Source organism: Saccopteryx leptura, chromosome 8, assembly GCF_036850995.1.
Source record: "Saccopteryx leptura isolate mSacLep1 chromosome 8, mSacLep1_pri_phased_curated, whole genome shotgun sequence".
Taxonomy (NCBI): domain Eukaryota; kingdom Metazoa; phylum Chordata; class Mammalia; order Chiroptera; family Emballonuridae; genus Saccopteryx; species Saccopteryx leptura.
In genome coordinates, this window is record NC_089510.1 from 55,958,082 (window position 1) to 55,975,291 (window position 17,210).

At 42.5% G+C, this 17,210-nt stretch overlaps 1 protein-coding gene across 1 annotated transcript in view; it reads right to left on the reverse strand.

Annotated features, from left to right (window-relative positions):
- TFRC (transferrin receptor) overlaps positions 1 to 4,472 on the reverse strand; it is a 33,074-nt gene extending 28,602 nt beyond the window's left edge. Inside the window, exon 1 of the mRNA XM_066346887.1 lies at positions 4,359 to 4,472. The gene's annotated coding sequence lies outside the window, so the exon portion shown is untranslated. The remainder of the gene's footprint in view (positions 1 to 4,358) is intronic.
- Positions 4,473 to 17,210: the final 12,738 nt, after the last annotated feature.

Sequence of the window (17,210 nt, forward strand, 5' to 3'; positions counted from 1 at the left end):
CCAGTCTAGGCACATATGAGAAGTAACTACTATGAGCTAATCCTTCCTGCTCCTCCCCCATCACCTCCTCTCTCCTCTCTCTAAAAATCAATAAATAAAATCTTAAAAAAAAAACTTAAGTAAATAAAAATAAAGTTCAATGTGTTATTGAGTTATAAAAATCTTCATCTCCTGGTTCATATCCGGGTGCCCCCTCCAAAAAAAAAAAAATCTTCATCTCCAGAAATATTAAAAACTTAATCATAACTTTTTTCTAAGCAAAATATACAACTGTAGCCAACAGAGTTCTGTGTTATGTTAAAGCATAAATATAACCAAAATCTAGATTATTTTTTCTCTCCATTTCCGCAGGTACCGTGAAGTCAAGATTTTAAAAATTAATTTGGTTTAAGTGAATCTAAACACTTGAAATTATAAATTGATATTATGTTGAGATGTATACAATGAACATTTATGTCATGCTATCCATTTTACAGCTTTGCTGATAGTACAAGGGCACTTACAGCACATTTAACACCCACATGGCAAAAGCAAGTTGTAAGATTATATGCAGACTGTAAACAAAACATTATATAAACTGGAATTAGAAAAGTCTCCTATCAAAACCTATTAACAAAACCATTTTTTAAAATTCTGTAGCTTTAAAGACAGAGCCAATAACCAATAAATAGAGGATATTCTTAGAAGCACAATCTCTTAACCCCATCTGGTACAAAATGCTTATCACTTGCACTGCACCAGGACTGTACAAACCCAATCACTAGAGCCAGAACTAGAAGGCCCCACCCTGAGCCAATTTTAATCACCCTTTTCAAGGAAAAAGTAGCTTGCAAGTTTAATTCTCATCTGAATTTAGTGTAATCCTTTAGTGTATCAGCCATTCCTCAAGGTTTCTATAGTTTTAAAAATCAAGTCAAAGGAAAATAATTGTGACTTAGGCAATTGCAGTTTTAACCTTATCATTTAACCTCACATTTGTGAAAAATACAATAATTCTATGATATCCACAAAAGTTATTCCTTAAGTTTTATATACAGCAAATTTGAGTCATTCTTCCTAAATTACCTCACATAGTAAAGCTTTCTATTTAAAAGAACCCCTTAAAAAATTTTCTTCCACCTGAATTTAAAAGCACGAGAGAGAAACTTCCCATATTAGTTGCAACAACACTGCCCTGTCTATAAACAAGTAGTTCTGTTAAAGGGCCACATCTAAAAGCCAAATAACGCTTATTTGGCTTAATTCAAGATGTCACCACCAATGCTACACCAATCTACTACAAAAAACAAACCAAACATCACCTTGATTTTTATTCATATTAGCACTTCGTATATCTTTGGTGTTCTTAACAGAAACTGGAAAAACTATTCAGTTTCTCATATTAATAATGAAAATTAAGGTAAGCTAAACAGAGAACCATGTGTTTTTAACATGAAAGGGAAGAGGATCTGAAATGTCTTCAATTGAGTCATGGAATATAGGAGGCTGGCAAAGGCACTTGCTAGACTACAGTCTCAAATTTCTTTAAAAGTCATATAATCTTATAACTAATATCTTAAATGTGGCATGAATTTCTATTTAATTTTTAAAATTCAGTAATTATCTTGTCTTAAGCTTTTTGGGGTGTCTTAAAAGCAGGGGTCTGTATACAATATGTATAGCTGGGGGGGGGGGGAGATCAGGAACCAAAATTCACTTTCATCTATGTATAACACACCTGAAATAAAAATAAGACACTTGTTTGTTATTACTGAAAAGCTCACTTTGATTGAGAAAAGAGGCCACAGTTTCAAGTCCCTGGAGCTCATGTCGTTAGGTTCCTCTGTCTACTTGAGGCTCTATTCTAGAGACCTTCACTACCGAGTACTTCACTGCCCTCTACTTTTTCCAAAATGAGACAGAATCCAGCCCCTGCCTTGACCCACCGACAGTCTTCTTCTGTTCTTGAAGTCATTTTTTCCAGGCTCAGCTCACAGGCCATCTCTATGAATCCTCTTCTGATTTATTTCCCTAACCTATATATTACTTGACATGGAATTACATGGCAATTAACAAAGTAAAAGGATTTTATTTCTTAACAATATAGGGGCATGCTTAATGTACATGAGGTTCATTTTTCATATCATTTGGAAATAATAAGAAGAATATAATGAAAACCTTATACTTGGAATCTCTTCCTATTCCTGCCACTATTCTGTTTAATCCTAAAATCTCTGGGCAAAGCTTGGGTAGTAGGGAGATTTTTTAAAAGTAGAAAAACTTTAAAGTTTACATAGTAGGGCTCCAAGACCTCAAGCAATTGGTTATATAGATACCCATTTTGCAAACTATTTCCCTAGATAACTATGCATCTGCAGGTGAAAATGAAAGAGTATACATCTTATAAAACTTCTACAGGTCCCTCAGAACTCATACTTGTATATATACAAAATGGTCTGTAAAGAGAAAGTCAAGGTCTTTCCTAGCTTTATGAGTCAAAATTGAAAAGGCAATGGAGGAAATCAAGGAGAGCAAGCAGCATCTTTATTCCCATTCAGCTTTCTGAAAAAAGATTGCCCAGCTGGAGGGTCAACCACTTGAAATTCATTGTTGTCTGATTCAAATTTAATTGTGAGCCTGGCTCCAGTATAGATAGGTACATTATCAGAGGCAAATAACTGACCTGCCTGAGGGCAGTTATCCAAAGTGTTCTTCCTGTCCAACAATAGTGTGCTTCAGCACAGGCTAGAAGCACACTATTGCTTGATAAGAACATTCCATCAAAGACGAGTTAAAGAGTGCTAAGCTATATATAGATTTTTAGAAAACATTTTATATCAATGACAAAAAATCTTTTAATTCTGGATTTTTCTTGTGAAGCATATTGAGTTTACTATAATCCAAAACTGGGGAGGAAAGCAAGACCACAAATACTTTAGAATGCCTACATTTTCACAGCAAAGAGCAACTTCTGTAAATCACCTAAAATGTTTTTGTCAATAAGGTCAAACTCCCCAGCTTAGAAAAACAACTGAATCAGCATCTAGTATTCCAAATTCATATTTAAGCATAGAATAAAGATGTCGGTATCAAAAAAAAAAAAAAAAATGTCGGTATCTAAATACTTCTGTAACAGGACAACTATTTCCTACTGCAATCCTGTTAATACTCCCCCACTTCCAAACAGGAAAAACTAGCAATCGAGTTCTCTGATACACCCAAGGTCACTACAGTGTGCAGAGGGAAAATGTTAACAGAAAAGAGTGAAGTCACAAAATATTATTCCTTACCCACTCTCCCCGCGACCACCTTAGATAGCTGTCCACCAGAAACAGTGACACAATGGGCCTCTAATGCGTTTGTCAATACAGCACAGCCCTTTGACCATATCGCTAATATCCTGAAGGTGCAAGCCGATTCCAATCCCAGCTTTTACTAAGCCACAGCATTCGCAAAGTCTAAGTTTTATTCCTATGGTCTTCCATCTCAAACTGAAGAGTCAAGCAATCCGAATATTCTCAATGCGTTCACTGAACCTGCGGTGCTCAGTAGGCTTGTGTCTCGGGAAAACTGAGAAGCCACACACAGGTCAATGGGCAGCGCGAGGCAAGAAAGATCAGGTTATACCAGAGAGTTCAAATGTACAGCTTACAGAAACCTCTATCTATAAATGCCCAGGATACACTCGTAACCGAATCCAAGGGAGCTTTGTCCCTCTCAGCAGTGAGACCAGGTCCAGGGGCGACCGCCGAGAAAGCAAAGGGCTATGTATTCAAGGTCACCCACGCACCCCGACAGCCATTCCCTGGGGACACTTCTAGAGCAGCCACGTGCTCGCAGCGGAGCGGGCCAACCCTGCGGCAGAATGGCTTGATCCGCGCGGGGCGGACTCTCGCTTATGAGTCTGCGGCACAGGGCTGTCCCACGAGGACCTGCATCTTTTAAGGGCCAGCTGGTGAGGACTTGAGATCGTAGAGACCCGGGGAGCCGGATCCAGAATGGCGGGGAGCAAAGTGACAGTTGGGAGTCCCTTATCTCGCCCTCAGAGCCCAACAGGGAAACTACTCGCCGCTCGGCGACTGAGGCGAGCAGGGAGCATAAAAGAAGAGAAGCGAAGGGCAGTCCCTCTCTGCACCATCGGCCCACCCCGCTGCACCTGCAGCCCGCTCTTCACGCCGCCGCGGCCTCTTCCCCATCCGCACGCGGGCCCCGCTCCATCCCGCCCGCGCCCTCCACCTGGAGGCGCGGCAGCCTCCCCGCGTCCCCTGCGAATCCCCGAGGGTGCTGGACAGCACCGAGCGGGGCGGCTCCGCAGACCGTCCGGACCAGCCCCGCAGGAACCGCGGTCCGCGGAGTACCAGCAGCAGCGCGTCACTCACTCGGAAGACCCCACAGTCCGCTGTTCCCCGAACCTCCGTCTGCCGAAGCTGACGCTCTTTGAGAGGATAACCGCCCCAGCCAGCTGTTTATAGTCCGGCCCCTCCTTCGCCGACCCCCCGCTGGCTTTGCGTCACTTCCTGCCTCACGTACACCTAAGGAGGAGCTCTGGAAATGGATAGCCCCGGGCGCAGGGTGCGCATGCACCAGGGCAAGGGCCCGCCTCCGGGACGGGGGGCCGACCGGCCGGGTGAGGGAAAAGGCGCCAAGACTTCAGGTGCCGGGCGGCGGGGGAGAGCGTGATTGGCACAGCAGTCGCTTGGCCGCTCTCCGCTGGGGTGTGGCCCACGCTCTGCAGCCCCGAGCCTCACAGTCTAACCTTGACGGATCACCAGACTTCGCAGTGCGAAGTCAAAGGTGTTAGCATTTACTACGAAATGTTGGGTTCTTGCACTGAAATTAACACCTTTAAAGAGTATGTCCTTAATGGGATATTACGTATCCAGTAAACCTATATGGTGCATATGTATTTTGCAGTCTCAGAAATACTTAGCATAAGCAAAGAGGAGAAATAGTTAAAAGCTAAAACAAATTTGTGCTTAGGATGTGGAAAAGTTGCACATGAACCAAAGCAGCGAGCGCTTCCCCTAATGTTGAATACAGGAGGGAATGGAAGGGAAAATAGAAAAAGTAATTAGAGCCTGACCTGTGGTGGTGCAGTGGGATAAAGCGTCGACCTGGAACACTGAGGTTGCCGGTTTGAAACCTTGGGCTTGCCTGGTCAAGGCACATATGGGAATTGATGCTTCCTGCCCCTCCCCTTTCTCTCCCTCCCCCCCCAAATAAATAAATAAATAAATAAATAAGAAGTGATTAGAATGATAGAATTGTAGATGAACTTTCATGCTCATTGCCATTATTATTATAGGATTGTGCAATACATAATAAATAAAATTGAATTCTTGTCAGTTTTTTTTATTCATTTACTATTATTTTATTTTAGGTGAGATGAGGGGAGATAGACTCCCAAATGCACCCGACTGGGAGCCACCCACCAACCCCATCAGGGGCCAATCCTCCAGTTCCAAGCTATTTATAGCGCTGGGGGCTAATGCACTCCAACATCAGCTCTTGGAGCCACACTTGAACCAGTTGAGCCACTGGCTGCAGGAGGATAAGAGGGATAGAAGGGAGTGGAGGGAGCAGATGATCGCTTCTGCTGTGTGTCCTGATGGGGAATCGAACCCAGGACATCCATACAACATTCATAGGTCAGGCCAATGCTCTATCCACTGATCCGCAGGTCAGGGTTCTTGTCACTTTTTAAACCCTTTTTAAACATTCACACCTTCTCCCTGCCTCTGGTCAATAACCTACTCCAGTGAGGGAGATTAGACAAATTTACAAATAGCTACAAAGCTATAAAAGTGATACAGATAAAGCCTTTTCAAGATTAGAGCCATGAGGGAAATAGAACAGTCCTTTAAAATGCATATCAGTTTCCTATCCTCTAAACATTTGCTGGGCTAAAATAGAGGAAATACTTGGGGTTTACCCACCCCTTTTCTCTTTATCCCAGGTTCCTTAAAATCTCTCTCAAAGGAAAATTGTCTTTAAAGCTTATAAGCAGGAGCACCTCTGCACATTAGTCATCTACACAGGAAAAAGTTAGAGTGTGGAATAGAATAGGATGGATATGGATTACCTGTGGAGGGGCCACCTTGAAATTCAGACAATAGGCCAGTTGAGTCTCCTCTCCCTTTACTAGACAAGTGGGGATCTTAAAAACAAACAATGCTAGTATCCTGGTGAAAATCTTGCAACCACATGGGGAAAAGGGGGCTTAGGAGATGAAGGTCAGGATAGAACCTATGAAAAGCCAAATAAAAATTCTACATTTACTAAAATGAAACAATAAAGAGGAAGGACACCACCTTAAAGAGTGTGTCAATTATATTTCTATTTTCATGCTTTCATTAGTAATAATGGACACTAAGCAATTAAATTCCCTTTACTATCCCTAGAAGCTTTCCAGGATCTCCCTCCTCTGCAATCTCAAGTGGATGAAAATAAATTTGTCTTTATTTGTTGCTGCATCTATACATACTGCAAGGTAATTTTGCTTTGTCTAGTCTTCCATACAGTTGTCCCATTAGACAGAAAACCACAGGCCCCAAGTGTCATTATTCGTGCTAAAAGCCCATGACATCAAACCTAGAGTTTTTTTAGGTAAGAAGAGGGGAGATAGTGAGGCAGACTCCTGCATATACCAACCAGAATCCACCCCCCCCAACCCCATCCACGGCCAGTATCAAGAGCTATTTTTAGTGCCTGAGGCTGGCAGGAGCTATCCTCATATCCTCAGCCCCAGGGGCCACCCAACCATTGGAGCCACTGGCTTTTGGAGGGGAAGAGGGAGAAAAGGGGAGAGGGAGGGAGCAAGAGGCAGATGGTCACTTCTGTGTGCCTTGACCAGGAATTAAATCTGGGGCCATGCCTGACCTGTGGTGGCGCAGTGGATAAAGCGTCGACCTGGAAATGCTGAGGTCGCCGGTTCAAAACCCTGGGCTTGCCTGGTCAAGGCACATATGGGAGTTGATGCTTCCAGCTCCTCCCCCCTTCTCTCTCTCTGTCTCTCTCTCCTCTGTCTCTCTCCTCTCTAAAAATGAATAAATAAAATAAAAAATAAAAAATTAAAAAAATAAATAAATAAATCTGGGGCCATGTATACGCTGGGTCAACTGGCCAGGGTCCAAACCTAGATTTAATACCTGTTCTGATTGCAGTTTCAGCTTCTCCCAGAAATGTAATCTTAATCAACCAGTCTGAAATTTTCCCACCAGTAAGGTAGCCTGTCATATGGGTCCTCTTCATTACTTCCCAACCCCATAGAAAGAAGAGGCAATCTGCTTGATAAAACCTATTCCATTCTCTTCCCTAATAAAAGGTGTCCCACCCCAAAATAATCTTTTCTTTTTAATAGTTCCTTTGCCCAACTTCTTCCTATCAAGACTTTTAATTTTGTACAACTCCCCAGAGCACCCTTCTAATTGCTACTCCATTCATGACTCCATTAAAAAGCCAATCAGATCTTCAAATTTACTTGGTTGAATTGTGTTTTTTTAATAGTTCAAAGATTTTATTTTTTTTAATTTGATTTTCGTTGTCATTGCTGCATTATTACATAGCCTTAGCTCTTGCATCTGGATGACTCGCAATGCTAAAGCCATCACACTTGCAAAGAAATATTTTTGGTAACCTTTATTTAAACAATAACTGAAATTGATATTATTCAATTCCCAACCTTCCACAGACTATTACATAAGACTTCCCTTACACTGGAACTGAAATTTTTTTGTTTGTTTGTTTTTACAGAGACAGAGAGAGAGTCAGAGAGAGGGATAGACAGGGACAGACAGACAGGAACGGAGAGATGAGAAGCATCAATCATTAGTTTCTTATTGCGCATTGCAACACCTCAGTTGTTCATTGATTGATTTCTCATATGTGCCTTGACCACGGGCCTTCAGCAGACCGAGTAAACCCTTGATCGAGCCAGAGACCTTGGGTCCAAGCTGGTGAGCTTTTGCTCAAACCTGATAAGCCCGCGCTCAAGCTGGTGACCTCGGGGTCTCGAGCCTGGGTCCTTGGCATCCCAGTCAGACGCTCTATCCACTGCGCCACCGCCTGGTCAGGTTGGAACTAAAATTTCTGCAGTTCTTCCAAAAGGTACACAGTATCAACGCAAGAAATGTCCAAACCTGTTGAATTTTTTAGTTTATTTGAGCCAAATTTTTGACAATTGCCGAGAAGCAAAATCTCAACAAATTGAGAAAATTGTCAGTTTCATCACTTATTTTATACATCATAATCAAAGAGGAGGACATGAGGGGGTTACGTGAAATCCATTGGTGATAGATTAGGGAGGTGGAAGAGAGCAAAGCAGGGAAATCTTTAGGATTGGATAAAAAGCAAAATGTATAGACAAATACTTTTTTTTTTACAGAGTCAGGAATAAGATAGTTAACAGTTAAAATACAATTGGCCCTGGCCGGATAGCTTGATTAGTTAAAGCATCATTCCCAATAAACAAAGGTTGTAGGTTCGATCCCTGGTCAGGGCACATACAGGAACAGATAGATCTCTCTCCCTCTCTCAAATCAATAAACAAATTTTTGTGTGTGTGTGTGACAGAGAGAGAGACAGAGAGAGGGACAGATAGGGGCAGACAGACAGGAAGAAAGAGATGAGAAGTATCAATTCTTTGTTATAGCTCTTTAGTTGTTCATTGATTGATTTTTCATATGTGCCTTGATGGGGTTGGGGGATGGAGGAGGGGGCTACAGCCGAGCAAGTGACCTCTTGGTCAAGCCAGCAACTTGGGCTCAAACCAGCAACCTTGGGCTTCAAGCCAGCAACCTTTGGGCTCAAGCCAGCAACCTCACACTCAAGCTGGTGAGCCTGCTCTCAAGTCAGATGAGCCAGCAACTTTGGGCTTTCGAACCTGGGTCCTCTGTGTCCCAGTCCAAGGCTCTATTCACTGTGTCACTGCCTTGTTAGTCCAGAAAAAATTTTTCATTAACATGATAATAATAACAATAAGAGGACTTGTGGTTTCTATTCTGGTGGGGTGGCTGCACCCTGAGGGGGCTGGAAAAGAAGATTACTCTTATACTGTACTTTAAAGGTATGTTATTAGGGCCTGACTAGGCAGTGGCGCAGTGGATAGAGCATCGACTGGGACACAGAGAACCCATTTCGAAACCCTGAGGTCGCCGGCTTGAGCACGGGTTCAACAGCTTGAGCATGGGGTTGCTGGCTTAAGCATGGGATCATAGACACGACCCCATGGTTGCTGGCTTAAGCCCAAAAGTCGCTGGCTTGAAGCCCAAGGTCGCTGGCTTGAGCCCAAGGTCACTGGCTTGAGCAAGGGGTCACTTGCCCTGCTATAGCCCCCCAGTCAAGGCACATATGAGAAAGCAATCGATGAACAACTAAGAAACAACTAAGGAGCTGCAACAAAGAAATAATGCTTCTCATCTCTCTCCCTTCCTGTCTGTTCTTACCTGTCCCTCCATCTGACTCTCTTTCTGTCTCTGTCAAAAAAAAAAGGTATATTATTATAGATTCAAAAACACAACAGACAGGCTCAATTAAGGCATGCATAGACCTTTGTTAGAGAAAAATACTGCCCTAGGACATGACTAGCTTTGAGTTAGAAAGTTTTTTGTTGTTATTGTTGTTTTGTTTTGTTTTAGAGAGAGAGAGAGACAGGAAGGGAAAGAGAGGGGGGAAGGAGAGAGATGAGAAGCATCAACTTGTGACCCCTTGCTCAAACCAGCAACCTTGAGCTCAAGCCAGTGATCTTAGGCTTCAAGTCAGAGACCTTTGGGCTCAAGACGATCATGTTGATGGTCCTGTGCTCAAGCCTGTTATCCCGTGCTCATGCTGGCAAGCCCACACTCAAGCCAAGGACCTCAGGGTTTTTTTTGTTTGTTTGTTTTTGTTTTTGTTTTTGTTTTTACAGAGACAGAGAGAGAGAGAGTCAGAGAGAGGGATAGACAGGAACAGACAGACAGAAACGGAGAGATGAGAAGCATCAATCATTAGTTCTTCGTTGTGCGTTGCGACACCTTAGTTGTTCATTGATTGCTTTCTCATATGTGCCTTGACCGTGGGCCTTTAGCAGACTGAGTAACCCCTTGCTTGAGCCAGTGACCTTGGGTCCAAGCTGGTGAGCTTTTGCTCAAACCAGATGAGCCCATGCTCAAGCTGGCGACCTCGAGGTCTCGAACCTGGGTCCTCCACATCCAGTCCAACACTCTATCCACTGCTCCACTGCCTGGTCAGGCCCCTCAGGGTTTTAAACTGGGGCCCTCAGAGTCCTGGGTCAGCGCTGTATCCACTGTGCCACCACCAGTCAGGCTACTTGAAAAGTTTTCATTTCAGGCCCTGGCTGGTTGGCTCAGTGGTAGAGCGTCGGCCTGGCGTGCAGGAGTCCCAGGTTCGATTTCCGGCCAGGGCACACAGGAGAAGCGCCCATCTGCTTCTCCACCCCTCCCCCTCTCCTTCCTCTCCGTCTCTCTCTTCCCCTCCCGCAGCCAAGGCTCCACTGGAGCAAAGATGGCCCGGGTGCTGAGGATGGCTCTGTGGCCTCTGCCTCAGGCGCTAGAATGGCTCTGATTGCGGCAGAGCAAAGCCCCAAGATGGGCAGAGCATCGCCCCCTGGTGGATGTGCCGGGTGGATCCCGGTTGGGCGCATGCGGGAGTCTGTCTGATTGCCTCCCCGTTTCCAGCTTCAGAAAAATACAAAAAAAAAAAAAAAAGTTTTCATTTCAGACCACACTGTGTGGTTACTTTAGGTCTCTGAGTCTGCAAGGCCACCATGTGGGGATCCCCTGAGCTTCTCAGGTTCAGCATGTGTTCCCTTTTTTATCTACAACAGAAATAAAAAATTTCAAAAAGACATGTACACTAAAATTTTACATAAAGGAAACAGGAGGTTGGAGAGGAATAAAAAATGTGAAGAAAGCCTGACCTGTGGTGGCGCAGTGGATAAAGCATCGACCTGGAAATGCTGAGGTCGCCGGTTCGAAACCCTGGGCTTGCCTGGTCAAGGCACATATGGGAGTTGATGCTTCCAGCTCCTCCCCACCTTCTCTCTCTGTCTCTCTCTCTCCCTTCTCTCTCCTCTCTAAAATGAATAAATAAAATAAAAAAAATGTGAAGAAAAAAGAAAAAACAACAGTGAGGTCTGGGGAAAAGAGCACAAAGCCTGGAGTCAAAGAAATGGAGTTCTCAACTTGTTGAGCTTGTGGTATGAGCTATAAAATGGAAATAAAAATACTTGCCCGAAAGAATTTTTGTGAGTTTAAATGAGATAAGGCAGATACAGTCTCCTAAAAATACACAGTCAACTGGTCCATAGTAGATGTTGGTGAGTATTGGTTGAGTCAGTCTGGCTGGGATGGTGCCGGTCAGGCAGAAAGCTAACTACGTGGAAGACATCTATAGGCCAGTGCAGGCCTTCCTTGATTTTGGAAAGTTTGCTTCTTGCTGCTTCAATTTTATGAAAGACCTACATTAGTGTCTGTTTTTGATAACCAAAAGAAATCCAAGGAAAAAAGGTGAAACAGGGGTTATGTGTGTGTGTGGGGTGGGGGGGGAGCAGATCAGTGTTTGTTTTGCATGAGCCGAGATAGAGGCAGGGTACACCTGCAGCAGCAAGAAAGCTCCTTCCCATAACAGCACTCCGCATCTCAACATCAGGCTGCTGTAGCTTTGAACTGTGTCTGTGAGCATCTGTGCTTTCTCTTGGTTTATTTTATGCATCGTTAGCAAAATGTGTCCTAAGGTATCAGAAAAACCTAAGAGAGCTCATAAGCATAAATCTGGAAGTAATTATTAGTGTATTTGGTAAGTTACTTTTTGGGTCTGGAATGCCCCTAATTTTTTTTATTTTTTTAGTTTTAATTTTTGAGAGAGAGCGGGAGAGAGGGGGGGGGGGGGAGAGAGACGAGAATGGGAGATAAGAAGCATCAACTCAGAGTTGTGGCACTTTTCTTTTTCTTTTTAGTTGTTCATTGATTGTTTCTCATACATGCCTTGACCTGGGGGCTCCAGCCAAGCCACTGACCCCTTGCTCACGCCAGCAACCTTGGGCTTCAATACAAGGACCATGGGATCATTTTGATGATCCCATGCTCAAGCCAGCAACCTTCTGGGTTTTGTCCCAGGTCGACACTCTATCCACTGCACCCCCAGTTTTTTCCATATAAATTCATCTTCTTTTACAGCATTTCGGTGTACAGAAGCCGAGCAGTCAGCAACTGGTCCGGGTGCTGTCACCAACTGTGCTGCAGAACCATGGACTCAATGGCTCCGTGCTTCAGGTTCCCCACCAGCCACTTGGAGGAAACATCCCTTTATTTCCTTCACCAGTGAATTAAATAGTGGTAAAGCTCCTTAAACTACATGGTTATACAAATATAAAAAGCTGCTAGTTCAGAGCTCAAGCTAAGTGAGTAAATGTGGCTCTGAGGAGGAAACGCCTGGAAACTGAAATGTTCTAAGCAGCCAGCAACAAGGTTATTGCTCAAGAGAAGGACAGTTGTCTTCAATGGCTTTTGAATGCCCTGATTCCAGAAAAAAAATGGCTCAGTGACTGATAATGGCTGGGAAGAAAAGATAATTAATTGCTATCATTATTAACATTTAGTATTGGACCGGGCAAAAGCATGCAAAGAGATAGGAAAGAAATCTGTACCCCTGAAAGGACAAACATGGTCTCTAGGAATACAGAATTTATGCTTAAAGGATAAATAACAGGAATGTGAATGTTCAATACAAGCAAAAATAAAAGCGAATCAGGGTCAGTGAGAGTCAAATGCCCAGATCTGAAAAGAGAGGTAAGGCTTTGGTATGCTCACCACGTCACGCTTGGAGTTCTCTAAATCTTGTTCCAAATTACATGCCCATTTAGATTCTAGCTAATCTTGGTGCTTACCTGTTTTAAAATAATCTACTTTTTAATGTTAAAGTGCAAGTGAGTATAAACACATTTTTATCTCTAACTTAATCACAGGTATAAGAGGAAACTTTTGCTGCTTGTCCCATAAGATCAAAGCCAAAACATACATCTCTTACCTTAGCTACAGATCAGGAGCCAAGGAGGAAAAGGGGGAATGAGGGCGGCAGAGGCATCATAAAACCACACCTGCAAGTGAGGCAAACTGGGGGTGGGAGGCTTTCAGTTTTTAGACCAAGGCATTTAATTTAGTCCTTTGTCCCTTACACTTAAACCATTAGTCTGTTTATATTATGTATATTTCATCACAATTTAAAAGAAAATCATTAATCTGTCAACTCAGTAATAAAGGATCCAAAACCATTTGTTCTTTCTGGGGTCCTCTCTGTGGCCTAAATGTTAAATGGGGTCTCTTAGGTCAACCTTTCTCGAACATTTTTGACTCTGCTCCATGGTAAAACGTCCATTTTATTTCACAACTCAGTATACGCGCGTGTGTGTGTATTCACATGAAACTGAAACAAAAGTTTCCTGAAATAATACCCTTGCTGTGTGCAAAGCAGTCTGGAATTCTCTATTGAATTTTTAAAATGCTGATTTCTATCTATTAAATTTGATTTCTCAGTGGGTTGTGAGTCCTAATCATCTCCTTTCTCAGAGCACAAGTTGTTTTAGGGAACAGGACTAATGACTTGCTCAAAGTTAAATTTCAACTCCCAAGGTTCCTGCCTGTTACTTTGTCCACTATTTCAACTTTCTGCCACCTACACTTCAGCAAATATTGATTGAGGTTTTACGAGTTGGGAGGCAGAGTTAGGAAACATAGATAAAACCTTTTCAAATGCTTCCCAATGCTGGCACACACCGGACAACCACAGCAGACCTCCGCCCGTTGTACAGTAGGTCCTCACAGCAGCCACTACAGAAACTGCTCTAACCTACGTTCAGCTCTGACCACAGTTCCTATTAACAAGCTGTATCCATTTTCTTTATCTTGGAATCTAGGCCGATGGCAATCAATCACTTTAAAACCAGAATCATAAAATGAAAATGTGGGGCTCTGCACTCCAGAGAGTGGAGGCAGACTGTCAGCTCATATATCTGAGGTTGGCACTATTTTCCATTTTATTTTGCATTTCTTTATTTTTCTTCCTTACAAATGTACTTGAAACTTCTGTTTCCTGTCTAAATACTGTTGACTAAATTAATTTTTGTTTCCCCTGTGCTAAAAGGAAGCTCACATGGAGAACACGGAAGAGGAGCAATGTCCAGATTAATACAGAGGAGGAGTTTGCCCCTACTTTATAGCAAGTGGCGAAGGTTACTCAGGGCAAGGAAAGGAGAATAATTAGTTTTTATATTAATCACGATGATATTTATGCCAGTGAGTATATGGTCTAGTTAGAATTTTAAGCAGAATATGAGGTTCTATTTAGTCCCATCTGGGCAAAATAGAAACTAGTGTCTCAATAGAATTTCAAGTTTGAAGGAACTTTAACTCATGTACCCTCTCTGTTCTATAATAAATGTGCAATAAACATATGTTGAGTTCAAAGAACAAAATCCCACTAATGTATCCCATCAAGTGGTTACCCAGTTTCTTCTTAACCTTTCCAGTGAGAGCGAATCTGCCAATTCCCAAGGCAGAGAGCCTTGGGTAGTTCAGACTGTTAGAAAGTTTTTACTCTTATTAATCTGAATTCTCTCTCCTTTTGCTTTCTAGAAATCGGTTATTGCTTGAAGACTGCTTTATATCCACAGCTGTCTTCTATTCTTCAGGCTAAATATCCTAATCCTTCCTAAAGGCCACCATAAGGCACAATTTCACATCTCTCCACTCACTGGTCACTTTTGGAAGCATAGTTTGACCAATACGGATGGAGCAGGGCTACCATTCCTCTGTTTAAAGTCTACAGCCTTTATGAATCCCATCTGTCTGCTACCACATTCACTATCTTAGCAGCCACTGCACACTGTCAACTCTGTTGAGCTCTCAGCAGGGTTCAATGGGAACAGATTAGCCTTTGGAGCAGAGAGACCTGGATTCGAAATCTAGTTTGTCCATGTACTAGCTAATTGCACTAGTATTCCATATTTCTCTCTTTTTCATGGATAATGTGATATCCACATATTATTGTAGTCTGATATGCAGTATATAGACTGTCTACCCCAGTTTATCACCAGTCTAGTCAGCTAATAATGGAAAAGAGCCTAGTATCTTTGGCTGGGAACATCCTTGCCGTTAGAACTAAATGACAACAGCAAAAGTTTATTGAGCATATACTGTGTGCTGGAAACGTTTAATTCTAACCTTTTACAATATTGGCTCGTGTAATCTTCATGACAATCCTTAAAACTAAGAATTCATATTATCCCCATTTTCCCAGTGTGAAAACTAGCATTATAAGAAGTTAAGGCACTTGCATGGCTAATGAGTGATGACAACCACAATTCAAATCTAGGCAACTGGCCCTAGACAATGCCACTCTACTGCCTCTTTACATATCTAACCATGACACAGACTGTGTAGACAGCTCTACAGACTTCTTCCCAAGGCAGAAATTTTATTGGGACCATCCAACCGGGATTTGAGAAGATTCACTATTTGGGGGGTGGGAGATCCATTTTTCATTTCAGATTTAATTTCATTCCAAAATTTGGATTCATATTCATGCCGAGGGGGGAAATCTCCGACAATTCCAGAAATCTAGGTATATGTTTGACAGAATTGCAGTGCATTTATATTTTCCCTATAAGATAGTTGATGTCATTAAATTCTCAGAATGTATATATCTACCTTTGATATGGAAAGTTATTGAATTAAAAGAATTATATTAACTTTGCTTCCAAAATGTCAATGAGTCAGTTTGGTTTTTAAAATTTTCATCTTCCTTTTTTCATCATCTGTAACTGGTAACTCTTGAGTTTCCCTTCCTCTATGGTGTAAAGCTGGCACCTTAAGCTTCTGATGAACTGTGTGCCATATGGCCAAACACTGCCTAAATTGAAGACTTTTTTTAAAGACTAAAAAAGAGGACTTTGAAAGAATTTTGTGAAGTGCTGGGTGGTTGCAGATGTAAATAGGGAAAGTGAACAAATGGGTAAAGAAAAATCTTGTAAACAGATAATTAATCTAAATCCCAAGTAAGCAGATCTAGTGGTCAGGAAAATACTGTGTCATCAGAAACTTTTTGGTTTCTTCAGCTTTATATACAAAGACAACTTTTCTCTTGGTTTGGAAAATCATACTGCCAAAAATTTTATTTCTCATACATGGAAATGTGGTCAAAGAGGTAACTGTTTGGTGGTTACATCTGTGAGAGCTGGCCTGGCTCCCTCTGGCTCATCTGATAGCTCCTAAACAGCAGAGAAGCCACATCGTGGAGCTAAGGTTCTCAGGTACTGGGTGCTTGTACTGTGTCATCTTACTTTCATCTCCCAACAATTCTGTGAAACAGGTAGCATACCCATTTTATACATGAATAAGTGGAAGTGCAAAGAATACCAAATAATTGGCTTCAAGTGGCATAGCATTTTTTTTCTTTTTACAGAGACAGAGAGAGAGTCAGAGAGAGGGATAGACAGGGACAGACAGACAGGAATGGAGAGATGAGAAGCATCAACCATCAGGGTTTTTTTGTTGTGCATTGTGACACCTTAGTTGTTCATTGATTGCTTTCTCATATGTGCCTTGACCGTGGGCCTTCAGCAGACCAAGTAAACCCTTGCTTGAGCCAGTGACCTTGGGTCCACGCTGGTGAGCTTTGCTCAAACCAGATGAGCCCGCGCTCAAGCTGGCGACCTCGGGGTCTCGAACCTGGGTCCTCAGCATCCCAGTCTGACGCTCTATCCACTGCACCACCTCCTGGTCAGGCAAGTGGCATAGCTTTTTAAAGGCACAGCCTAGCTCCACATCTATGAGATCTTTTATCTTAAAACCACCTTACACTACATCCAGGTATTGAAATATTGAAAACTGTCCAGGAGGCAGATGGTTGAAGCTCTATGCCCAAAGTAGAGTGATTTGCTGCCAGGATGCCTCTTGGATGTTGTAACCATAAGTAATATCTTAGGAAGATTTGAGTCTAGTTTATAATTAAATCTGATGCTTCAAGCACAAAATAAAAGATCCCATAATATAAAGACAAAGGTACTAGGTGCAATGCACCTGGAATAACTATCTCCCAAAAATGATCACGACCGAAGGTAACCTATGTTAGAGTGACATTGGAATTTGCTTAACTGATAAGATGAAAGCCCACTGCCCCCAACCAGGTTATTGGAAATCAGTCAACCTAAAATGGAATCATGATAAGCCATCTCCAAA